The following is a 26,963-nucleotide window of genomic DNA, read 5'->3' as shown; positions in this document are numbered from 1 at the left end:
AAACGCATTTTGTTCAAATTTGCTTCTCTTCTAATTCATAACAAAAAGAGATAGATTGTGAAAAGGCAGTTGGTGGAGACGAATGGTGGAACAATAAAGATTTTGGGTTGTATGTTGGAGGGGTGGCTGCTCTCCCCATTGGAGTTGGCAGTGATCCTGGTTTCACATGATTGTTGGTTTGATTTAGCTCGGGCCAAACGGATCACAGGATGCCACCAGTCTATTCTATTCTCAACTATTAGCTCATGTAGTTGCCAAGACGTGTCACTCTTCTTTCCCTTCTCTTCTATCTCTTTCTTTCGTTCTTCTCACTTCTCTTCTTCTTCTTCCTCTTCTAATTTTTATCCCTCTACCTTTTCTTCATCTTATTATTTCCACTCTTTTCACTTCTTTTTGTTTTTCATCGCATCATGTCGACGTCGTCGTCTTCTTATTATTGTCTTCTTCTTCTTCTTCTTTCTTGCTTTCTTTCTTTCTTTCTTTCTTTATTTCATCTTCACCAGTGTGATTTCTCCTCTTCATTTTTACTTATACTTTTTTTGTCTTAGTTTTATATTTTTCAATTACTTTTAACTGAATTTACTTATCATTTTTCTTCTTCAGTAAATATTTTGAATAATACTTCTAATTTATTATTATTTTTCAATTTCGCATTGTATAATAATTATTGTAATGTATAAATGCAATAGGTTTTTCAAGACCTAGCATGTGACAAATAAATCAATCAATCAATCAATCTTCTTCGATTCCATCATCATCATCATCCTCTTCTTCCGCTTCTACGTCTTCCTCCTCTTCCACTACTTCTTTTGATTCTTCTCCTTATTTTTCTTTTACTTCCACTTCTTCCTAATCTCCTACTTAATCTTTTTGTTTTTTTCTACTTCCTCCTAATCATCTTTTGCTACATCTCCCACTTCTTCTTCTTCTGCTTATATCTCAACTTCTTTTGCTGCTTCTTCCTTTTACGTATAATCTTTTACTTTTTCTCGTTCCTCTTTTCCTTCTTCTTCTTCCCTCACGTTTTTTTCAATCTTCTTCTACTCTTTAATTCGTTTGTCTTCTTATCTACCTTACTATGTTGTTCTTTTCACTCCTCTCTTTCTTTCTTGTATCTTATCACCTCCTTCTATTTCTTTTTTATTTCTTCTCTCTATTTGGTAGAGAGTTAGTTAGTGGGGAGGATATTTTTAATATTCTTTCCGAAGAATGAACATTGATATGTCCAAAGCTCCGCCAATTTATGTAGATGCATAACAATATAGTTATTATATTACAAATTGCTTTTTCATATCATATACAGTTCAATAATTATTTTCTTAGTCTATATTATGTAAATTCATCTATAATTTTGCTGTATTGTAAGCTATTGTATATAAGTGTATAAGCCAGTATATATTGTAATCTACATAAATAAAGTACTCAATCAATCAATCTTGTTCCAGTCTTCCTCCTTCACCAACTCTGTCATTTTATATATTTATCCTTGTTCCCATTCCTATTCTCAGTTTTTTAATCAATCAATCAATCAATCAATCAATCTTGTTCCAGTTTTCCTCCTCCACCAAAGCTGCCATTTTATATATTTATCCTTGTTCCCATTCCTATCCTCAGTTTTTTAAACTTTCTCTTTATTCATATATTTTCAGTGTTTCTATTTACCTTCTTAGTTTTTCATCCACATCTCCTTATTATCACTGAAAGAGACAGAAACCTTTAAACCTTCTCCTTCTCATTTTCAAACCTTCTCCTCCTCTCTCATCTCAGTTTACCACCAATTCGGTCTCTTTTCATGGTAGTGAGCCAAGAATGCTATCTATGTCTCCCAACATTTCTAAGGTAGACCCACTGCTCTATAGAAGAAGAAGAAGAAGAAGTTGAGGAAGAAGAAGAAGAGGGAAAAGGAGAATAAGAGGATGGAATAAGAAGGAATGACGCGGTGTATCGGATTACCCCCTTGGACGGATTGGCAAGACAATGCAGGAAGTTTGAGAAGCCCTACCTAATGAACTAGATCCAGCTGTCACTCCCACCAAACTGAATGCACTTTTCACAAAAAGACATCCTTACAATTTAGACTAATCCTCTTTACTGAAAAGGAGCTGGGTTTCTTGTATACTGGCATTATAAAATGTCTACATTAGAATTATCGTACAAAAACTAGATCTGTAGATACATTAGCTTCAGAGTTTTAGTTCTAGAATTCTAGAGAGGTCTGGAGATAACAAGAGGAAATGTATTGCAAGTGAAAATAAATTAATAAATTACTTATCAGTAACATTTTGTAGATGGTGCACACCTATTTGCTTGTAGTTAGAGTAATTCATAATTTGAAAAATGTTCAATGGATTAGATATTGGATGACGTAAGCATAGAGCAATCAACCAAGAGGTTATTTACTCCAAGTAATATTGTAAGATTATTCTATTATATAATAACATTACTATTCTATAATATCGACTTGTCAAAATTCCATTTCAATTGAACTTTTGTTTGAACCATTTAAAATTCAAGTAAATAAACATTTCCGAATCCTATACTATTAAACGAGCAACTTCTGTTTATATGTTTACTAGCCGTCAGACTCGCTTCGCTCGCCATATCCGTCTAGCCAGGGGGCTCCGCCCCCTGGACCACCGTCTGGATCGTTCAAGAATGAGAACAGCAGGCGAGCGTGCTTTTTTCATTTTGAGCATTTTTATCATATGTTAGGAGAATCCAGTCGGGGGTCCAGACTAAACGTCTTGCTAAACGGATATGGCGTAGCCATGAAGTAGCAGTGCCCAATCAATTTTTCCGCGATGAATGCATTTAAATCTTCAACTTGGTGCCAACCTAACAAAGTCAACTCAACTTAATGCCAATCTGACAAAATTATTAATTTAGTTGCCAGTTAACAACTGTTTCGAAGAGGTACTCTATCTAGATTATAGTTCTATAGTAACATATGATATGGAAATTCCAATTATAATTTAAGAGATTGGGAGAAGAAGAATATACATGCTAAAAGACGAACTTTAAACCCTTGAAAACAATCCTTAGAGTTAAAATATTGCCAAAAGATTTCTTAGTGCGCCTCTAAAGGGCCAACTGAACATACCTACCAAATTTAAACGTTTTTGGTCTGGTAGATTTTTAGTTCTGCGAGTGAGTGAGTGAGTCAGTTAGTCAGTCAGTGAGTGCCATATCGCTTTTATATATATATATAGATATGATTGTATTTCACTGGATCTCGAAAACGGCACTGACAATGACTCTCACGAAATTCAGAACATAGTAGATTTATTATATAAATATTCGATTGCAGTAGGTCTCATCCCTGGAAAAACTCTCTGAAGGACATTAAAAGGATAATTATTATTCATCCTTGGAAAAACAGCTGATAATAATTATTTCGTCATCTGTTGGTGATGGAAGTGAGTGAGCGAGTTCATGTGTGTGGGACCGTGTCAAAATTATGACTCAGCTGTTGAACTTTTGTAATCATTCAATCAGTTACTTATGCCGGTTGCAAAAAAGCCGGGTTATTTTTAATCCTGATTGATAATTAATCAGGAATTATTCCAGTAGATCCATCTTTTTGAAATGGTCTTCGCTGATTTGGTTCACGTGAAGTTAATCAGGATTAAAATTCAACCGGCTTTTGTGCAACTGGGCCTCTTTGTGAGGGAAATTTTTGCATTCCTCTGGGAATTAATCTCAATTTTCTGTGATTAGATAGAACATTTCTGTATGAATGTTATTATAATTTCTTCTTTCGTAATAAATTTTTCATGCTTTTGTACTCCAGAGCGAAGTTCGGTCCCTGATATTATTACTAAAAACGAAACTGTCATGCGGTATTTCATCATCCACTCACTTATGATAAATTTCGAATAGTCTACTATTTGGTCTATTAGCTAGCTAAATATAGTTATTTGTGCAACTAGTGCGCAAAGTGTCAGTTTGCTGCACCGAAAGAAACGTTTACGCCCGAGCCGTAGGCGAGGGCTGAATGGTTTGTTGAGTGCAGCAGAGGAACTTTGCGCACGTATTTCACATTAAGTTTTTCCTACAGTTACCATTGAATATGAAAAGTGGGTAATTATGGGTAAAATTGCCTGAAATGCATCAAATGTTTTTCTGTGTAATTTTATTATTGATAAAAACCTCAATTTATTGTCAAATTGAATAAAAATGTTGTCCTTGGTTATAATATATAATAGTAATAATTAGCGCGTTGTGCTTGGTTGCACCTCTGCTCACTATAGCAGCCACAGCAGTCACTGTTACCAACTTCATTTGATTTTGCTGCACTGTTGCTCCATATAACCTACTAAGTATTTTGCGTTGCCATGTTGCAAATCTGGAGTGCAGAAAAATTTTTCCCGCACTAGAGCGGAAAAGTGATTCTTTGCGTTCTGTAATCAGTGCAGCAATGGCCACTTTTCAACGTAACTGTAGGAAAAGTCTATTTCATTATTATTGTAATAACAATCCAGAGACTACTCAAAACTGTTCCCGTCTATTAAGTTTACCAAGCGGTGAGTGGATGACGTAGTCTGAAGTCGGTTCAACTGTGGCTGTGATTGGTTGGCTCGAAGCACCGCCCAAAAGTGAAAGTGGTAACACTCAGAACTTGCCAGCCAATCACAAGACAGTATTACTGGAGGCGTCCATTTTGTTTATTTGATGCATTTATCATTGAAGAACTTGTGTTGAAGTTCATGCTATGGTTGAAGATTTCAAAGTACAGTAGTCAAATACGAGTCTTATTTTCAGGAAAAAATATATTTTCCAATATATTCATCACCGAAGAACTTGTGTTGAATTTCATGCTATTGTTCAAGATTTTAATGTACAGTAGTGAAATACGAGTCTTATTTCCAAGAAAAAATATATTTTCCAATATATTGGAATAGCAATAAAATAGAATATAGTATTACTTTTCAAGGGTAAACATTTTTCCAGTTCAAGTACTTTATTGATCCTCGAATTGCTTGGTGACAGTTCAACATACAATCATTTGAAACTGCATCAACACAATTCAAAACACTCCCTTAATGTGTAGCCACATACAAGAAATATTTTTTACATTTTATTATTTTCAATGTAATTTACATTTATAATAATAACTGTGGTGTTTTTTATAACTGTGGTGTCTGTGGTGTAGCCAAATGAAGAGCTTTTAGAATTCTTCTAGTTTTGTGATTTGCCCGTTTATTTGAGTGAACGTATATGATGTGATTGATATCGAACTAATGTGAAATCATGAGCTCATTCTTTCTTGCTCTGTAGGCTGTGGGCTAGTTGCCATGTTGTGTGCACAGTGGATCTATATTTGAGCCTTGATTGATTGATTAATTGCCAATTTGTATTTGTTACGCCGCATGAACTGCGAATCTATCAAAATGCTAGGCTTTTAGAACGCTTTTTTTCTCCATTAGTCAATCAAAATTAAATTTGTGCAAGTAATGTATTGTTGAAAGTATTATAGACTAGCAGGTAACCTGTGGTCCGCAAGGATCCAATTAAAAACTTGACAAACTGAAATCATGAAGAATTGAAAATAGGCTAGAACAATCCTTGGTAAATGGAGAATCGATATGCAAAATTTCAAGTTAATCAGTCCAGTAGTTCAGACGTGATGATGCGTCATTGATGAATATCAAATCCCGTACGTGTATAAGCCAATTCTTTCCTTTATTATAGTACTAGCCGTCAGGCTCGCTTCGCTCGCCATATCCGTCTAGCCAGGGGGCTCCGCCCCTTAGACCCCCGACTGGATCGTCCAAGAATGAGAACAGCAGGCTCGCTTCGCTCTCATGAATTTTTCATTTGAGCATTTTCATCATATGTTGGGACAATCCAGTCGGGGGTCCAAACAAAACGTCTGGCTAAACGGATATGGCGAGCGAAGCGAGCCTGACGGCTAGTAATATAATATTCCCAGGAATAGCTCCGATTGAAGTAGCAGTGCCCAATCAAATTTTCCGCGTTAAGTGCATTTCAATCTTCAACTTGGTGCCAACCTAACAAAGTCAACTCAACTTAATGCTAACCTGACAAAATCATTAATTTAGTTACCAGTTTCGAAGAGGTACTCTCTCTAGATTATAGTTCTATATTAACATATGATTTATGGTCTTTTTTCAATTATAATTAAGAGAATAAGAAGAATATACATGCTAATAGACTAACTTTAAACCCTTAAAAACCACCTTTAGAGTTAAAATATTGCCAAAAGATTTCTTAGTGCGCCTCTAAAGGGTCAACTGAACATACCTACCAAATTTGAACGTTTTTGGTCCGGTAGATTTTTAGTTCTGGGAGTGAGTGAGTGTGTCAGTCAGTCAGTCAGTCAGTCAGTGAGTGAGTGCCATTTCGCTTTTATATATATATATATATATATATATATATATATATATATATATATATAAGATAGATTTTCTACTATTTGATAGTTGTTTGAATCGTTTCCTCTTCAATAAGTTTTTTTTCGATTATTATTAAATTTGGTTTGTTCACGTTCTCTTTTAAAGATTTATTATTTTATTTCCTATTCATTGTTAACAATTGTTCTCAATTTAAATTGGAAATATGATTATTTTAAGATCCTACCTAAATGTGCGTGATGTATAAATACCTCATTAATCATAACTTACTTTACGGACGTTAAGTAAGTATTTGCTTGATTGAATAGATGAAGGGGTTCTGGTAAACGTCGTTTGGTAAAGCGGTGTTGTAATGTGTCATTCTAATTTTTTGTCAAACCAACTTTCTTTCTTCTTAAATTTGCTTCTTTAAACAGTGAGAACACTAGGCCTGAAGATTATGTAAAAGTAGAAATTTACATAAGTAAAGCATCCTATTATCAGTTAATTCTAGTTTGTTTTAGTTCTAAAAGCTCTAGTTATATCGTATTGGAAAGGTTTTAGTTTTAGTAAATGGTTAACTCTGTCCAACTCAACTTAGGTAACGCTAGTAGCCTGATAAGGCAGGAATAAATTATTAGCCTTGTCACCGGCTATCGTAATTAGGTTCGTTTTTCTAGTCCCGAAATTTGTGTTGGAACCGTCGTGACGTAATTCTAGCCGATAATGGTGATAATTATTGTAAAGGAGCTTTTTCTAATCGGTTGATAACTAGTTTGTTTTTCGAAAATAGTCAGAGTCCACCAGTCTTGTTTAAATGGAAGGTTTTTGTTAATTAACTGACTTTGAATGATTCCATACATTTATAGGAATAATAATATTATTGTCCTATGGGTAATACATGTTAGTATAATAGACTACAGTAGTATACTGTAGTATATTATACTACAAGTATACTCAACTATACCCAACTATAGTTACTATATACAGTAATTTATACCTAACCGTTACTAGTAGTTCTGTGAACAGTAGACCTCACGCAGTATTCTCATCCACAAGTACCTGATTGAAACTATAGACCTTATGAAAATACAGCAATAGACTGGCTTCTCCACACATCTGTGTAATCACTTGTCAGCTGATTTATGATGTAGTATGTATGATGAAGTCTGATTTTTACTCTAATATTGGCGTATGAAGGAGGCTCCTTTTTCCTTTAATATTATCCTTGAAATGCAAAATTTCAAAAAACCTTGTGTTTATGTCGACGCGCAATTTAAAAAGGAACATACCTGTAAAATTTCATGAAAATCTTTCGCCGTAAATGCGCAACATATAAATATATAAACATGTAAACATTAAGAGAAACGCCAAACCGTCGACTTGAATCTTAGACCTCACTTCGTTCGGTCAACTAGACTACGAGTACTATACTAAACTATCGTATACTAACACTTGACAAACTGAAAACTTGACCTACTGAAATCTTGAAGAATTCAAAATAGACATGTAACCAACCATCCTCGGTAAATTAATAATCTTAATGCACTATCTCAAGTTAATCAGTTTCGTAGTCCAGACGAGATGATGCGTCATTCATGAATTTTCTATCCCCTACGTGTATAAGCCAATTCTTGCCTTTATTGACCGAGCGAAGTGAGGTCTGAGATTCAAGTCGACGGTTTGGCATTTCTCTTTATGTTTTTATATGTTAGGCGTTTACGGCGAAACGCGGTAATAGATTTTCATGAAATCTGACAAGTATGTTCCTTTTTAAATTGCGCGTCGACGTATATACAAGGTTTTTGGAAATTTTGCATTTCAAGGATAATATAAAAGGAAAAGGAGCCTCCTTCATACGCCAATATTACAGTAAATTATTTGGTCTTTCAATCATCCTAAATTAAAAATTTCTAGCTAATATATATTCTTGGACAGAACTTTGAACTTTAAATTTCCTCAGTAAGAACATAACCTATTTTTTCGGACATTTTATTATTTATCAAAATTTGGGAACAGAATAGTTTTGGGCTATGCCTGTTGTTCTATCCCGATCATATTCATATGATTTGTAATATTGTATCAACGAATAAATAAATAAATAAAAATCAGACTATAGAATTCATCATAAATCAGCTGTCGAGTGGATTATAAATTGCATGCAATGACGCATGCGATTCAATATCTCAATGTAACTTATTGAAAGCACAGCTTTTGTGTGGACTATCAATTGCATGCAGTGAGGCATGCAATTGATAACTTGAAGTAGTATAGTATTCTCTCCCAACTTTTCTCTGCTTTCAACTTGGTAAGCTTTTGATGATAGCAGCATAGCTGTGTACATCAAATTATTAGCATTGTCGATACAACAACCCAAACAGCCATTAGTCGTTTATACACCGATATCTCGCCGACACGACAGTACAGGACAGAATTTACTCTGATGGACAGTATTAGAGGAGACTGTTGTTTATAACTGCGCGAGGTCTACTGTTCACAGAACTACTAGTAATATATATATATACTATTGGTCTAGCCTCGAAACTTACCTTGGACTAGCTCTCTTTGCAAATCAAACCTGAATTTACCTAGATGGACGATGGACATGGGCTTATTTTCATTGTTATCAACCAATTAATTCTAATTTGAGAGTTTGACAGTATTACTTTCCTTGCCCTATTACCATAGGTAAGGAAAGTATTGCTTTCCGAAAACAATTAAGGTAACCCAATTTCTATATTTCTATACGTTTCAAGGTCCCCTGAGTCCAAAAAAGTGGTTTTTGGGTAATGGTCTGTGTGTGTGTGTGTGTGTGTGTGTGTGTGTGTGTGTGTGTGTGTGTGTGTGTGTGTGTGTGTGTGTGTGTGTGTGTGGTGTGTGTGTGTGTGAGTGTATGTGCGTCTGTGTACACGATATCTTATCTCCCAATTAACGGAATGACTTGAAATTTGGAACGTAAGGTCTTTACAATATAAGGATCCGACACGAACAATTTCGATCAAATGCGATTCAAGATGGCGGCTAAAATGGCGAAAATGTTGTCAAAAACAGGGTTTTTCGCGATTTACTCGAAAACGGCTCCAACGATTTTGATCAAATTCATACCTAGAAAAGTCATTGATAAGCTCTATCAACTTTCTCTACTTTGCCACTGCCTTCCATAGAGGATATACCGGTATGCATGATGTTATATTAACTGTTTCAACAATTATATTTTATTCGTCAAGGAAAATATATTACTTTCCTTGCCCTATTACCGTAGGTAAGGAAAGTATTGCTTTCCGGAAAAAATTAAGGTACCCCAATTTCTAAATTTATATACGTTTCAAGTCCAAAAAAGTGGTTTTTGGATATTGGTCTGTATGTGTATGTGTATAAGTGTAAGTGCGTCTGTGTACACGATATCTCATCTCCCAATTAACGGAATGACTTGAAATTTGGAACTTGAGGTCCTTACAATATAAGGATCCGGCACGAACAATTTCAATCAAATGCAATTCAAGATGGCGGCTAAAATGGCAAAAATGTCGTCAAAAACAAGTTTTTTCGCGATTTTCTCGAAAACGGCTACAACAATGTTGATCAAATTTATACCTAAAATAGTCATTGATAAGCTCTATCAACTTTCACAAGTCCCATTTCTGTAAAAATTTCAGGAGCTCCGCTTCATCTATTCAAAGTTTGATTTCAGATTCCCAATTATCAGGCTTCAGATACAATTTAAACAGATAATTTTAGGTGGAAAGATTGAGCATGAAAATCTCTATAATTGATGTTCAGTAAAATTTTCACCAAAAATTTAAAATAAGCTTGAAATTCGAGAAAATGTTATTATTAAATTGCAAACTGTTGGCAAGTGTTGGTTCTATTAAATCATTCACTACGAAGATATAGCAGACCTCGTTTGTCTCCAGCGTTATTGTCCTGTCACCAGCTGGCTCAGATCTTTGAATTAGTAGACTTTAGATGCGCGGGAACACTAGCGTCAGGTAATCAATTTTCGTAACGGCAAGGAAAGTTGTGTGAGTGCGCCACACCAGATTTTTTTTATTGTTATGAAACAATTAATTCTAATTTGAGAGTTTGACAGTATTTTAGATTTAGAAACCAATTTTGTGTGTCAAGTGCATTATTGGTTGGCCAAAACCAGAAGAAAACGTCGACAGTTGTTAACGTCGAGCCTAACGTTTTTTTCAGGGCTGCGTTTTTTCCTCAAGAGACTTGGGTCAGTGATCATCGGCTGGAAAAAGTCTCACGCCAACTTACTGTGATATTGGAAGATTCACTTTACGCTGTCAGCATTTGTTTTATGGAAAGTATTGATGTTACTTATGAGGAATTCTGACAGATTAAAGTGAATTTCACTGTGGTTTTGGTTGAAGTCGACTGTCAGTACTGGTCAAGTGGTGAGTGTGGATGTTGAAGATTAGGAATGGTGACTGTTTGAAGTGGATTTCAGCGTAGAAAACTGTGATACCGCAGATCTGCTCTAATTAGCGGAGGAAAAGTAGAGACATCCGACAGAGAGCAGCTAGAAGTGAAAACTCGGAAACCGAACGTTGAAAGCTTTTTCTACTCTTTTCCTTTCTGTTCATACTCTCTCACTCACTCACTCTCTCTCACTCACAGTGTTTCTACTCCTTACTTCTTCTATTCATCTTCTCCTCCTTCCTCTTTCTCTGTCTCTTTCATCTTTGGTAGAGAGTTAGTGGGGAGGATATTTTTTAATATTCTTTCCGAAGAATGGACATTGATATGTCCAAAGCTCCGCCAATTTATGTAGATGCATAACAATATAATTATCCATAGTTATTATATTACAAATTACTTTTTCATATCATTTATTCAATAATTATTTTCTTAGTCTATATTATGTAAATTTCATCTATAATTTTGCTGGATTGTAAGCTATTGTAAGTGTATAAGCCAGTATATGTTGTAATCTACATAAATAAAGTACTCAATCAATCAATCAATCAATCTCCTCCTATAGTATGGTCCACGTTACTAGTAGTTCTGTGAACAGTAGACCTCACGCAGTATTCTCATCCACAAGTACCTGATTGAAACTATAGACCTTGTGGAAATACAGCAATAGACTGGCTTCTCCACACATCTGTGTAATCACTTGTCAGCTGATTTATGATGAATAATTCTATAGTCTGATTTTTACTCTAATATTGGCGTATGAAGGAAGCTCCTTTTTCCTTTAATATTATCCTTGAAATGCAAAATTTCCAAAAACCTTGTATATACGTCGACGCGCAATTAAAAAAGGAACATACCTGTCAAATTTCATGAAAATCTATCACCGCGTTTCGCCGTAAATGCGCTACATATAAACATTTAAATATTCAAACATGTAGACTTTAAGAGAAATGCCAAACCGTCGACTTGAATCTTAGACTTCACTTCGCTCGGTCAATAATGACAGTGGAGAAGTAAAGGAGACCAACTTTGCCGATCCTCTGTCTTGTCAATTCCTTGTATAGACGGTAGCTGATACAGGTTTATTGATGTAATATTAACTGTTCATTCTCGTTTTAAATAATCAATTATATTTTATTAAACAAGAAATTATATTTTTCATAATGAATTCTCATAATTAAGATTATATATTTTGTTGATTAATTAATAATTCTACATTCTTAAAAGACGATCAAAGACGGTCCACAGATCAAAGCGAGAAAGAGATAACGCTATCCGCTTTTTTGAATGATAGACAAGGATAGCGATATCATTGCTGATCAAACATTGCCATTATAACGTGGACCTCACAATATTCTCTTACTCACTCCTTTTTCTTCTACAGTTCTTGTTTTTGTGTTCCTCTTTCTCGTTTTAAGTTTTGTGGTCTCTTTCTTTGTAGATGTTTTACCAATCTTCAACTTCTATCCTTCTTTTCTTTCTACTTCTTCCCCACTTCCTCTTTCTTTGACTCCTTCTATATTCTCTTACTCACTCCTTTCTCTTTTCCAATTCTAATTTGTGTGTCCCTCTTTTTCGTTTTTAGTTTTGATAGATTTGTGATCTGCTTTTGTTGTAGATGTTTTACCACTCTTCAACTTCTCACCTTCTCTTCTTTCCACTCCTTCCCTACTTCCTCTCTCTCTCTCTCTCTCTCTCTCTCTCTCTCTCTCTCTCTCTCTCTACTCGTTTATCTTCTTCCATATTTTCTTGCTCACTCCTTTCCAGTTCTAATTCGTATGTTCCTATTTTTCGTTTTTAGTTTTGTAATCTCCTTTTAAATATTTTACCACTCTTCAACTTCTCTCCTTTTCTTCTTCTTTCCTTTTTCTCTACTCTACTCTATTTCTTCCTCCTTCTCTCATTTATAAACAATTCTTTATTCTTTATTGATCCATACAACAAGTACATCATCAAAAATGATAGGGAGAGAGAAAATAAGGTAACCTTGTGCTATTCCTCTCCCAAATTTACATAAGGTTACACATAGTCCGAAATAGGTCAAGTCTTGTAGTTGTTCACTTCACAAAATTTTCAGTTCTTAATTATTCTCACAAAGTAGATTTTCAATTTAGATGCTTCAAAACCAAACATAGAAGAAAAATTTGACATTAGTGTCACTAAAATGGGAAATATTCACATATTAAAGAAATAATTTCGAAAAACCAAAAAAATTTCAATTATTTCTTGAAGGAGAGGAAGAATAGTTTCTCTTTCTCCCTTTTTCTACTTTCAAGGTTGTATTTCATCTTCCTAATCATCTTCTTCCCCTCTTCCTCTATTTTCTCCATTCTCTTTCAATTCTTCTTTCTTCACTGCTACTGATTTCATCGATAATTTTTCTATTCCTCCTTCTCTTAAGTGATTGAGAGAGGGCCGGCTGCGCCCAAATTTCGCCCTCCTAGGTTTTTTAATTAAGGCAGCTAATCAATCAATCAATCTCTTCCTCTACTAATTTTCACAGCATTTATGATATTATTCTCACTTTCTCATAATAATTATCTATCTTCTCTTTTCAACTCTCGTCTTCTTCATTCCTCTACTCTATGTTGTTGTTCATTTTATCATTATTATCTTTTTTCCCTAATTTCACACCCACTTCTCCTTGTCTTCCTCTCATCTACTCTCTTCTTCTCCAATTCCTCCTTCCATTAATTCGTCTCTCTCATCTCTCTTCTACTTTCTTTCTTCATCTCCCCTTCTACTATTACTCTTACTTTCATTTCATTGATCCTTTCTCTCTCTCTCTCTCTCTCTCTCTCTCTCTCTCTCTCTCTCTCTCTCTCTCTCTCTCTCTCTCTCTCTCTCTCTCTCTCTCTCTCCATCCTTACTTAGTCAACTGTGATGTCCTAACCAACTTTTCCCAGTTTCAAGTTTAATTGAATCAAGTCCTTTCCAAAGCTTGTTACAGAGCTGTTGTGCTTTGGATTTTCGTTCCCTGGACTTTTTTCCCCTTGATAACACAATTTGGAACTAACTAATATCCAGCTATCAGTTAACTAATTAGTATTAGTATAATAAGTATTAGTTATCCTAATCATGGTATTTACATGAAAATATACCTTCTATAAAATATATCTTCTTCTATATACTGTGATCCTAATCAATTTAAAGTATATCTGATTCTATAGTTTGATTCTATAGAGCGAACATTCGTTATTCAAAAACAAGTGTAATTTGTGGAAAATTAGTGATTTGAAATATTGTTTAGAGTGAATAATTAATTACAATTTACTCCCTCTTGTATAATCCATTCAATGTTGATTATCAATAATCTATTTATCACTTGAGATGATTAGAAAGTATTGAGTACTAAGTGCCGGTTGCACAAAAGCCGGTTAAATTTTAATTTCAACCGTGATTGATTTCACGAGAACCAATCGGAGAAGCCGTCTTTTCAAAAAAGCCTTCTCTGATTGGTTCTCATTTCTCATGGGATTAATCACGGTTGAAACTTGACCAGCTCTTGGGAAAAGACGGCTTCTCTGATTTGTTCTCGTGGAAATTATCACGGTCAAATTTAACTGGCTCTTGTGAAAAGACGGCTTCTCTGATTGGTTCTCATGAAATTAATCACGGTTAAAATTCAACCGGCTTTTGTGAAAAGACGGCTTCTCTGATTGGTTCTTGTGGAATTAAATACGGTTAAAATTAAACTGGCTTTTTTGAAAAGACGGCTTCTCCGATTGGTTCTCATGGAATTAATCACGGTTGAAACTTAACCGGCTCTTGTGAAAAGACGGCTTCTCTGATTGGTTCTCGTGGAATTAATCACGGTCAAATTTAACCGGCGTTTGTCCAACCGGCACTCAATCTTTTAGTGGTTGAGTGAATGGGTTAGGTAATTAGAATGACCTGCTAGAGACCTACTATAGAGTATAGACCTACAGGGAAAAGAGATCTAGGCAGATAGAAAAAGATATGACTGTTGGAAGAGGTGAATTAATTATCCTAATCCTTGAAGTGAAGATGAATAAATAATTAGAGTATATTTAAGAATATAAGGTTTTTTAACATTCTGAATACATCGCTCCTCTGGGATTATAGATTTATTCAAACTTCAGAGATATTTTCACTATTAGCCTTTCATGGGGTTTTATTTTGCAGTCTAAAATACATGAAATCATGGCTCTTGTATTTCTTTGTTAGTAAAATTTCCCTCTAACTCTTGTTTTCCTCTTCTTATTGTTCGTCTTGAACACTTCTTATCTCAAACATTTTGTTTTGTTTTAACCAGTTAGTTAATGTTAATATTAACCAACACTCATTTCAAGCAGTTAATTTTTGTTCAGTAAAACCAGTTTATTATCGAAAACCTCGTTAAAACTAGTAAACATGCTTGTCAACTACTTCTCAAATTGTAGCATGTTAGAGCCTCATTAAAATTGAATAAACAAACTTGTCCAATACTTTCAAGCTAGAAAGATTTCTAAAATAGAATTATAGTACTCTTTGAAATTAATAAAATTGTAGAATAAGAATACATAAATAGAATTATAGTACCCTTTGAAATTAATAAAATAATACAATAAGAATATAAATTATTATAACTACTAGTTTCGGTGATCACACCATCGTCTTTCCACTACTAGTAGCTCTGTGAACAGTAGACCTCACTCAGTATTCTCATCCACAAGTACCTGATTGAAACTATAGACCTTATGGAAATACAGCAATAGACTGGCTTCTCCACACATCTGTGTAATCACTTGTCAGCTGATTTATGATGAATAATTCTATAGTCTGATTTTTTACTCTAATATTGGCGTATAAAGGATGCTTCTTTTTTTCCTTTTACTTTACTTGCCCTATTACCATAGGTAAGGAAAGTATTGCTTTCCAAAAAAATTAAGGTACCCAAATTTCTAAATTTCTATACGTTTCAAGATCCCCTGAGTCCAAAAAAGTGGTTTTTGGCTATTGGTTGTATGTGTGTGTGTATGAGTGTATGTGCGTCTGTGTACTCGATACCCAACTAATCCCCAACTCATCTCCCAATTAACGGAATGACTTGAAATTTGGAACTTAAGGTCCTTACACTATAAGGATTCAACACGAACAATTTCGATCGAATGCAAATCAAGATGGCGGCTAAAATGGCGAAAATGTTGTCAAAAACAGGGTTTTTCGCGATTTTCTGGAAAATGGCTCCAACGATTTTGATCAAATCCATATCTAAAATAGTCATTGATAAGCTATATCAACTGCCACAAGTCCCATATCTGTAAAAAATCTCAGAAACTCCGCCCCATCTATGCAAAGTTTGATTTTAGATTTCAATTATCAGGTCTCAGATATAATTCAAAAGAAAAATTTCGAGTGGAAAAGATTCAGCATGAGAATCTCTACAATTAATGTTCAATAACATTTTCACCTAAAATTGAAAATAAGCTCGAAATTCGAGAGAATGTGATTATCCAATTGCAAACTGGTGGCAACTGTTGATTCTATTAAATGATTCACTATGAAGAGATATCCAAAATCTCTTCAATTAATGTCTAGTGACATTTTCACTTAAAATTGAAAATAAGCTTGAAATTTGAGGCTAAAATGGATTCTATTAAATCATTCACTACGAAGAGATAGCAGATCTCGTGTGTATCCAGCGTTATTGTCCTGTCATCAGCTGGCTCATATCTTTGAATAGTAGATATGAGATGCGCTCGAACACTAGCGTCAGGTGATCAATTTTCATACTGGCAAGGAAAGTTGTGTGAGTGCGCCACACCAGATTTCCTTCGAAAATTAATAGATACAATATTAGGCCTACAATACTATTGCAACTTCTACCGTATTGTATCTCTTTAACTCTGATCAGTTTGCTATAGGCCTCACTTGTGACTGCCTATATAGGCCAAGTGACCAAGGTCATAGAACGTATTTAACTTTCAATTGTTCGTTCCTGAATGCAACTTGTAACACCTGTTCAATTGATAAACTGTTACTTTCCTCATCTCCATCACTGTCCGTTAAACCTGTTCCAAAAATAACTGTTACTATCCTCATCTCCATCAATGTCCGATAAACCTGTTCCAGAAATAACTGTTACTTTCCTCATCATTGCCCGATAGGCTTGTTCCAAAAATAACTCTTTTTCACAGCTTATCCTACCCAATATCTTACAAGTTGTTATGTATTATTACTTTCCTTGCCCTATTACCATAGGTAAGGAAAGTATTGCTTTCCGAAAAAAATTAAGGTACCCCAATTTCTAAATTTCTATACGTTTTCAAGGTCCCCTGAGTCCAAAAAACTGGTTTTTTGGTATTGGTCTCTCTGTGTGTGTGTGTGTGTGTGTGTGTGTGTGTGTGTGTGTGTGTTTGTGTGTGTATGTGCGTCTGTGTACACGATATTTCATTTCCCAATTAACGGAATGACTTGAAATTTGGAACTTAAGGTCCTTACAAAATAAGGATCCGACACGAACATTTCGATCAAATGCAATTCAAGATGGCGACTAAAATAGCGAAAATGTTGTCAAAAACATGGTTTTTCGCGATTTTCTCGAAAACAACCCCAACGATTTTGATTAAATTTATACCTAGAATAGTCATTGATAAGCTCTATCAACTGCCACGAGTCTCATATCTGTAAAAATTTCAGGAGCTCCACCCCATCTATGCAAAGTTTGATTTTAGATTTTCAATTATCAGGCTTCAGATACAATTTAAACAAAAAATTTCAATTGGAAAAGATTGAGCATAAAAATCTCTACAATTAATGTTCAGTAACATTTTCACCTGAAATTGAAAATGAGCTCGAAATTAGAGAAAATGTGATTATTCAATTGCAAACTGTTGGCAACTGTAGATTCTATCAAATCATTCACTATGAAGAGATAGCAGACTTCGTGTGTCTCCAGCGTTAGTGTCCTGTCACCAGCTGGCTCAGATCTTAGAAAAGTGGACTTGAGAAGCGCGGGAACACTAGCGTCAGTTGATCAATTTTCATAACGGCAAGGAAAGTTGTGTGAGTGCACCACACCAGATTTTTGTTGTGTGGTATCACTTGTTCTAGAATGAACTGTTATATTCTCTGTATCATCACAAGTAAGTAGTTAGTATCAGTATTAACTCCAATAACTGTTACTGTACCAGTAAATCTTCTCCTGTTCTTTAGCAGTTACTCAGTAACTCTTTTCTTAGGATCACCGGTTCCAGCTGTTACCTATTTTCCTTAAGCCAGTTACACACACATCGATTTCTGTTCGTACGATATTTTACCGTCCTTATGAATTCTATGAAATTGAACGGACCGTGACAAGCATTATCTGTTTGTAATCATCTGTTAGTAAACGAGGAAAAGAATGGAGAATTAAAATAGTTTCAATATTTAAAACTAAATTCTACAATTTTAAGAAAATAAACTTTTCTTGAACTTGTGTCTATTGAATTCTTCCCTAATGTTACTTGGTATTGAATTGTAAATTTTTGGTCCCAAATATATGTAGTTTCTTTGTCCAAATGTAGTGTTCATCCTTGGTACTATTAAATTTGTGTTTCTCTGCATTTTTTGGTGGTTTTGATCTGCCAGTCTGATGTGTTCGTTGTTTCTCCTCATTCGCGTGATGATAGCCTGGATGTAGAGTTGTCTTTCACTCAGTACTTTACTGTCCTTGAAAGTAATGTTCGTGGGGAATTGATTCTCCTTAAAACCTACTATTTTTAGTATTCGTTTTTGAAGTCTATATAGAGGAAACATTACATTTAATGTTTTTTTTATTCTGCTTTCCAAAGTTCAAGTCACTTAATTCTCTTTCACAGGCTGTCAGTAGTTACAGTTACTTAACAGTTACTTATCTTCCATTTTTCATAGTATGATGACACTTGTTCCAATGATAACTGCTACTTTTCTGTCATTTTTGGACAGAATTTTATCACTTGTTAGATTCTCAACTGTTTCTTTAATTTTTCACTGGTTGATGTCTCTAGGTAACTAGTGTTTCCCTGTTCTTTTTCACAGCTTGGTTTAACTAGTTTCCAATAATAACAGCTATTTCCTTTTTTGCAGGTGCGTACACAATCTTTTCAAATAATGAATACTGCTATGCAAGACTACAGAAGTAGCCCAAGGTCTCACCTATCATTAGAGACTGGACTGGTAGGCCTAGATAGGTCGACTGACCGGATTTACTGTTGGTAAAAAATGATTCAAATTATTTTCTAGTTGTATTTGATGTCTATGATTCCAATCATGCATGTAGATTCTGTAAAATTTTCTTGGATTTTTTAAATTCATATTGCAGTCATGCAATGTGCTATCCAAAACATGACTAATTCCTTCAAATTTCATTTTATTTTAATTCGTCACTAATATTTGTACAATTTGAAACTAAATTAGGAAATTGAAAAAGTTTTGGGCAATAGCCTGTTTTTTCTTTTCCGAACATTGTCTTGTTTGTGCTGACCTAATTAATAAATAATTGAAACCACAATTAGATTCCAAAACAACAATCTAATTCCAATGCACGTTAATACAAGATTAATGAATGAAAACGTTTACATAAATTCATTGATCACTGTAGCCTACTTGATTTCTACCTCTCTATTTCATTTTTCAAGTACAATAACCCAAAATTGGTCCATTTTGGAAATTCCGTCTCATCTCCTTGAATCTTGAAGCTAACTCTTCATGTTTGAAGCAATGCAAAAATTAATGTTAACAATATTATATCGATTTCTTGGTATTAGTTCACTATCAATAATAAGAATAATAATATTTTATTCTCAACAAAAGTATAACAAAAACAATGTAATACAGTTGAAAAACGTCACAGATAAATAACATAATAACATAAAATATCAATCTTAAAATAAAACTCCAATAACATTTAACAATTCATTATTTGCAAAATTTAGATAATAATTTTCTCACTCTAACAAGAATTCGTCAACCTCATAGAAAGCCTTCTCACTGAGAAAAGAATATAGTTTTGTTTTGAATTGTTTTTCTTCAACAATACTTCTCAAATCAGCCCGAAGTTTCGCAAAAAACTTTTGTCCCCTATAAGTAGATGTTTTGTCAAATACACTCAGCCTATGTCTCTCAACTGAAATGTTATTCCTTCCTCTAGTGTTATAGCCATGAATATCTGAGTTAACTTGGAATGAATTCAACCTATCCTCCACATGTAATATTGATTTGAAAATGTACAATGATGGAACAGTTAAAATACTTAGGCTACTGAAAGACTCCCATTCTGAATCAAGCTTTCTGAGCTGGAGAATTCTTCCAAAATGCCGCTGATATTCCGTCAGATTTATTATTGAAAGCAGTGGAAGTCAAGAGAAATAGTTGAAGTAGGATCGAGTTATTGCATACACGATTACACCCGTATTTGTTATTTGTAATGATAAATTAGCTACTATAAATATTTTGTTATTTACTTTCAAAGTTATCCTGTTATATACTCATGAAAGGACGAAGGATTGAGTCAATTTCGTCGGCCAATGAATTTGATTTATGTATTTTCAATGATATCCTATTATATACTCAAAAATAACGAAGGATTAAGGCTGTGCAAAGGCTTGAAATAAACTTTCTACTCGCGATATTTTTAAAAGTTTTTCGATTTGTATATCATCAAGCTATCAAAATGAAAAAGTTTTCTCAGGAAAACATTTTTTTTTCGATCATTACTAAAAATGAATAAATTTTCTCAGAAAAACATTTTTTTCGATCATTAATTTTCGAGATATGAGCGCCTAAAGTTTAAATTTTTGGTACAGAACATTTCAAATTCAGTAAGAGATAAATCCATGAGATTCAGAGGATAGATTCTTCATAGTATTGTTCATCTAGTAAAACAAAAATGTTCTGAAAATACTAATTTTTTAAGATAGTTATTCAATTTACTAAAAATAACTTTTAGTTGAGTTATTTCTGGTTATTTTTGGTAAATTGAATAACTTTTTCAAAAATTGATATTCTCGGAATTTTTTTGTTTTACTAGATCAAAAATACCATCCTCTGAATCTCATGGATTTATCTCTTACCGAATTTGAAATGTTCTGTCCCAAAAATTCAAACTTCTGGCGCTCATATCTCAGAAATTAATGATCGGAAAAAATGTTTTTCTGAGGAAATTTATTCATTTTGATAGCTTGATGATATACAAATCGAAAAACTTTGAAAAATATCACGAGTAGAAAGTTTATTTTTAGCCTTTCACAGCCTTAAGCCAATTCCGTTGGACAATGACTTCGATCTGTATAATTGTTTAATGAATATTCGTTGAAAATTTGAAGTTGATTGATGGAAACAATCGAAAGTAATCGTCGAACAAACAAACCCACAATGACTCGAGGCTCTAGTCATCAGTAAGAATTCATTACGCTCGTTCAACTATTCCATCAATTTATTGATGCTAGTAACCCATTCCCCCATTTCATCATCATCATCATGTTTCACTTAAAGGATTAAGTTTATTAAAATTAACCTGTTCTGATACATATCTCTATCTCTGCCTTTTTACATCTCTTTATCTAGTAGGTCTATAGTTCTGAACTTGAATTGGCTTCTCTATCATGTATCATTTCTATCACCGTATTGGAGTGATCCGTGGTCTAGTGGATAGAGTGCCTGCGTAGCAGCATAGAGATCCCGGGTTCAAACCCTCTCAATACCAAAAGTTTTTTAACCAGATCACTCCTGTGTTATCGGATGGGCACGTTAAACTGTCGGTCCCGGCTGAAGTATGACAGTCGTAAGGCCCATTGACGGCTTAAATTATATATTCAGGCGGTGGGACCTTCCCGCAAGGGACTCCCCACCAACAAAAGCCATACGAATTTACTTTTTATCACCGTATTTAATATGTTGAAGTAATTAATATTTAACGCCAATTATTTATTTATTTTCTTGTAACACTGTTGTTAATTGGTGAAGAAATTTGATTTGATTTGAGTTAACTCAAATTGGTCTTGTCATCACTAGAAATGCTACCTAGTCTTCAATTTCAATTTATTAGGAAAAAAGGATTGAAATCCTTGAATCTAGAACCAATAACCTTTAAACCTTGGAACAATACTTTTGAACGATAAAAGCATCCTATCTGAAGGTCAGACAGGGGTCATGCTCTCGTTACCATTACCACTACAACAAGAAGAAGGAAAAGAGGATGGAGAGAAAGAAGAAGAAGAAGTAGAAAAAAGAAGCAGAGGATGGAGAAGAAGAAGAAAAAGGAGAAGAGGATGGAGAAGGAGGAGAAAAAGAAGAAGGAAAAGAAGAAGAAGAAGAAGAGTAAAAAGAAGAAAAAGGAGAAGAGGATGGAGAAGGAGGAGAAGAAGAAGAAGAAGAAAAAGAGTAAAAAGATAAGAAGCAGAGGATGGAGAAGAAGAAGAAGAAGAAGAAGAAGAAGAAGAAGAAGGAGGAGGAGGAGAAAAAGAAGAAGAAGGAAAAGAAGAAGGAGAAGGAGAAGAGAAGGAAGAAGAAGAGAAGAAGGAGAAAAAGAAGAAGAATAAGAAGTAGAAGACAAGAAAAGGGAGGCACTTCCTCCAAATGTAGTATAGTGAAATAAGGGCTCATCTTAGGTCAAGGGTGGGATGGGGAAGGAACTAAGGGAAGGGTAGGGAAAAGGTGTCACCCTTTACTTCTTCTTCTAGCTGTTGTTAGGTTTCCTCGTGTGTGTGTGTGTGTGTGTGTGTGTGTGTGTTGTCTTACCAATCGGTTAGATGGCTTTTGTCACAATTTGTTGTGTGCTTTCAGCGAAAAGCTAACATTTTCTCAGTCGTTTTTCACGTGTTTTTTTTCTCTATTCTTGCGTTAGAAACAGTACAGAGTGTTTATTCAGTGCGAGAGGGAGGAAGTGAGAGAGAAAAAGCGTGTGTGTGAGAGAGATTGATTGATTGAATATTTGCCTTTTTTAGGCGGAGTTAAGACTCCTGGTCCTCTTTGCCACACAACCCTTTACAAAATAAGAAAAAGTTACATAAGATTACAAAAATAATAGATTACATATTATTTAAGACAGTTACAGAAGATTGATAGAAATAAATAAAATTCTCAATAAAAGAGAATCTTAAACTTTATTCATTAATACAATTGGAAAACAATATTTTAATACAATATCTCACTTGATAAATCATATAAGAAAACCTATAAGAATTGATGATCTAATCAAGAGAGAGAGAGAAAGAGTGAGTGTGTTAGATTGGTAACATGAGGCCTCCATTTAAAAGATTATTCCTAGATTGAGAAAATAGTTATTTGTGCAACTAGTGCGCAAAGTGACAGTTTGCTGCACCGAAAGAAACGTTTACGCCCGAGCCGTAGGCGAGGGCGGAATGGTTTCTTGAGTGCAGCAGAGAAACTTTGCGCACGTATTTCACATTAAGTTTTTCATACAGTTACCATTGAATATGAAAAGTGGGTAATTATGGGTAAAATTGCCTGAAATCCATCAAATGTTTTTCTGTGTAATTTTATTATTGATAAAAACCTTAATCCTAAAATCCTAAAGTCCTCGTTGTCCTTGGTTGTAATATATAATGAATAATAATTAGCGCGTTGTGCTTGGTTGCACCTCTGCTCACTATAGCAGCCACAGCAGTCACTGTTACCAACTTCATTTTGATTTTGCTGCACTGTTGCTCCATATAACCTACTAAGTATTTTGCGTTGCCATGTTGCAAATCTGGAGTGCAGAAAAATTTTTCCCGCACTAGAGCGGAAAAGTGATTCTTTGCGTTCTGTAATCAGTGCAGCAATGGCCACTTTTCAACGTAACTGTAGGAAAACATAATTTTCTTTTTATTTTACTTGTCGTCTTGTCTCAATGACTGTATCAGGTCAGTACAGTATGCAGTGATTTCCTCTTGTCTGTTCCCTTAATAATGTAACAACTGTTTCCTTGATACCACTGATAATGCTCTTAATATAGACATTTGAAATACCCATATGGGAAGTGCATCGTGGTTAACTTGTCTCAAATGCATCCTATATTATTAAACGAGAAATTTCTGTTCATATGTTTAGATGTTTATATATCTGTATGTGACCGGATCTCGGAAACGGCTCTAACGATTCTCACGAAAATTGGAAAATAGTAGGTTTATGATATAAAAATTCGATTGCACTAGGTCTCATCCCTGGGATAACTCGCTGAAGGACATTAAAAGGATAAATACGTCCTTGGAAAAACAGCTGGAAATTTTGTCGTCTGTCGATACCGTAATGGAATTGAGTGAACGAGTGCATGTGTGGGATCATTCAGCTGATCTCAGGAGAAGAAAAATTATTCAGCAAGGAAAACATATTTTCGTTAATTTCTCTTTTTTTTAGAAAACATATTTACTTCAGAAAGTCCTAAATAGTAACTAGATGTTGTTAGTGTAGAATAGTACATAGTATTTTAACAAATATTGTAGAAAACTTAGTATATCATTCTAAATCGAATTCATAGTATATCTATTTGTAATAATGGATGATGTGTTTGCTTTTTGGAAGTGTGAATAAATTGTTATTTTGATGAGTGATAGTAGCTTAACCTAGATTTTGATTTGGACATAAGCCTGTTGTGCCTCCTCATATAACTGTAAAAAAAATTTACGACTGAGAAAATGAATAAATAAATATAAACTATAAATTCAATCTTTAGTTACAAATTTTCTATGCTGTTACACTCCAGAGCAAAGCTCGGTCCCCCGATATTGCAACTTCAATGTAATCAATGCAACTTAATGCAAGTTTGCCTTTAATGCAACTTTATGCAATTTTGACTTGAGTGCATCATTTTTCACAGAGGTACAAATTTAAAATTAGTTGAATGCAGTATGACTTCTAAGCAAGTTAATGCAATGTTATAAATAAAAATATCAGAGTACCCTTTTAAAATTATTTCTTCACAATATGTTTCTGCTACTAATGCCATTTTCAAGTATTGAAAATGTACTCAGATTTACATTCAAAAGTAGCCCTAAAGAAAAAAGACGATAATGCAATGTTGTCTTTGTTACAATTTTAATGTCAACTTGTTTTTCATAACTTCAGATAATTGACAGATAAATCAGATAGTTTTGTTAACAGATTAGATAATTGACAGCTGCTCGGTACACCGTTGGTGGGGGTGACCGTTTGCGTCTAACTCCGATCACCAATCATCTCAAGTTAGCATTCCCAATGTAGCAGGACATCAACCTCAGAATAACGTTTGGTGGTTCGGAACCCACCTTAAACTATGGTTTTTCTAACATCATCTCTTCAATTACTTACAACATACGTTTCTAGGTACAAGGATTGTTCCAGAATTAGGTTATACTTTTTTCATTATAACTCTGTCCATGGCAGCTAAAGGCTGAGATTATTAGGGGGCTTTCAAGAAAATTTTACAGAACTACCACTTGTCCTGAAATAATTTACCTGAAAATTTCAGCCTTTCCCTGTCATGTACATTATCAAAAATAGTGTAACTTTATTCAAACAGTCCTCGTATTTTCAAAGCAATTTCAGCCTTTCTCTGTCATGTACATTATTATAAAAAATAATGTAACTTAATTCTGAACAGTCCTCGTATTTTCAAAGCAATGAAAGCGGATTCATGAACTTTCACTTTGATCATACACATAGTTGTATTTTTTTGTGTAGTTGAGAAGCTGATATTGTGGTAATTATTCAAATTAAAAAAAAACTAAGAAATTGTCAAAAACCACAGATTTAGAAAGACCGGTTTCGGTTGTTATACCATTGTCAATCTCTGATAAACTAAAACTAAATACAAGAGCAGCAGAATTTACACTAGTAGGCGAGTACTGCTATTGGTCAAGGGCATGAACGCCTGCCATTGGCCCAGCTAGACAGTCTCCTTCCACTTAACGGTGTCACAAAATGGCGGCTTAAGCAACAGACTCACCATGATACCAAAATTTATTTTCAGTACAAAATAAGAACCAAGAAAACAAGTAGAAGATAATAAAACAAATAGAAAGAAAAATAAAAATCTCAGTACCCTTTTTGAATTATTTTATCACAACATGTTTCAACATTGATGCCATTTTATATTTATATCACAAGTAGCCCCTATACAGAAAAGAGATAAATACTAAAACAAATTATGTAAATAGAAAAACTATTGACTAATGTATGCTTACAATGTTATGATAAAACTAAATTCTGCAGTTTTCAAATTCTTTGATCATAATTCTGATATCAAATTCTAATTCAAGTTACAAAATGCAGAATTAATTATTACAGGTGATGAGAGAATATTCTCTTTCGAAAAAGACAACTTTCACTCCATTGAAAGTCACAAATTCCAAATTAGAGGAATAGAATCCAGCACAGTAGTTTGAAGAGGAGACAGTGTTAACATTTTTCATGTCTCTTTTGTTATTGTTGAGGCTGCTGTTGAACCCTTGCGATGAATTGTGCGTTTCCATGGCAACGGTTGGAGAGAGTGACTCGGTTGTCGTAGCGTTTTAATTATTACTATTGAAGACATGACGATCGTACGAGTGTTCATTGAAACACGTGAAGGCACTTCAACACTGCTTTATGTTATTGCTTTCTGTTAAACCATTATATGAATTTAATTAATGGTTGAACTTATTGGAATTCTTCTGTTGAATATTATCTGATATCATATCATAGAATTCAATAAGATTACGGTATAGTTATTTGTGCAACTAGTGCGCAAAGTGTCAGTTTGCTGCACCGAAAGAAACAATGGTTTCTTGAGTGCAGCAGAGGAACTTTGCGCACGTATTTCACATTAAGTTTTTCCTACAGTTACCATTGAATATGAAAAGTGGGTAATTATGGGTAAAATTGCCTGAAATGCATCAAATGTTTTTCTGTGTAATTTTATTATTGATAAAAACCTTAATTTATTGTCAAATTGAATAAAAATGTTGTCGTTGGTTATAATATATAATAGTAATAATTAGCGCGTTGTGCTTGGTTGCACCTCTGCTCACTATAGCAGCCACAGCAGTCACTGTTACCAACTTCATTTTGATTTTGCTGCACTGTTGCTCCATATAACCTACTAAGTATTTTGCGTTGCCATGTTGCAAATCTGGAGTGCAGAAAAAGTTTTCCCGCACTAGAGCGGAAAAGTGATTCTTTGCGTTCTGTAATCAGTGCAGCAATGGCCACTTTTCAACGTAACTGTAGGAAATAATTATTATTGAACGAAAATCCTAAATA

The 26,963-nt window shown here is 34.3% G+C and overlaps 1 protein-coding gene across 1 annotated transcript in view; it reads left to right on the top strand.

Annotated features, from left to right (window-relative positions):
- LOC111055247 (forkhead box protein N3) overlaps positions 1-26,963 on the top strand; it is a gene marked incomplete in the record, with an annotated part of 201,843 nt that overhangs the window by 39,011 nt on the left and 135,869 nt on the right.

The sequence above is a fragment of the Nilaparvata lugens genome, chromosome 11 (assembly GCF_014356525.2).
Source record: "Nilaparvata lugens isolate BPH chromosome 11, ASM1435652v1, whole genome shotgun sequence".
NCBI lineage: Eukaryota > Metazoa > Arthropoda > Insecta > Hemiptera > Delphacidae > Nilaparvata > Nilaparvata lugens.
The sequence above is the reverse complement of the archived record's forward strand: the minus strand, read 5'-3'. Positions and strand labels throughout refer to the sequence as shown.